The sequence below is a fragment of the Octodon degus genome, unplaced genomic scaffold, assembly GCF_000260255.1.
Source record: "Octodon degus isolate 3935 unplaced genomic scaffold, OctDeg1.0 scaffold00047, whole genome shotgun sequence".
Taxonomy (NCBI): Eukaryota; Metazoa; Chordata; class Mammalia; order Rodentia; family Octodontidae; genus Octodon; species Octodon degus.
In genome coordinates, this window is record NW_004524623.1 from 773,806 (window position 1) to 774,421 (window position 616).

The window sequence follows — 616 nt, forward strand, 5'->3', positions numbered from 1 at the left end:
ATTGTATTCTAAATTGTGCACATGAAATCTTTTTAATCCCAGAAGAGATTCTAAACATTTTCTTTACATTATGGAATAAAGGTACTAAATTGACACTTAACTAGGCACTGTATATTATATTTCAATAAAAATACTTTTAAAAATAGATAAGTGAAAGCTGGGTGTTTTATTTGCTAGGTCCCCCTGTCCTATGAGAGATAATTGCATCTATGACCAAAAGTGCATTAATGAGACGAATGGTATAGTAATTAAAAGTTTATGTAACATGGGCTCAGGAACCAAATTAAGTAGGTTCTGATACCAGTTATGCCACTAGCTGGTTTTAGAAATTTAGTTTCCTTGTCTCAAAAATGAAGGAAATAATGGTAGCTACCTCATAACTCATTAAGAAATCAGTGGGTTGAATGTGGAAGCTGGTTACAGTAGCTGACACATAAGGCCTTGATGTTAGGTTGTATTAGTAATTTTACTGTACTAGCAATTTTATACATGGAAAAGTAAGACCTTCTACCTCTTGAAAACCCTTCAGAAGAATCACATGTTGAATCAGGACATGGAAATAAATGTTTAAGTAGAAATTAAAGTCCACATGATAAAATCATGTATAATTCCTGTC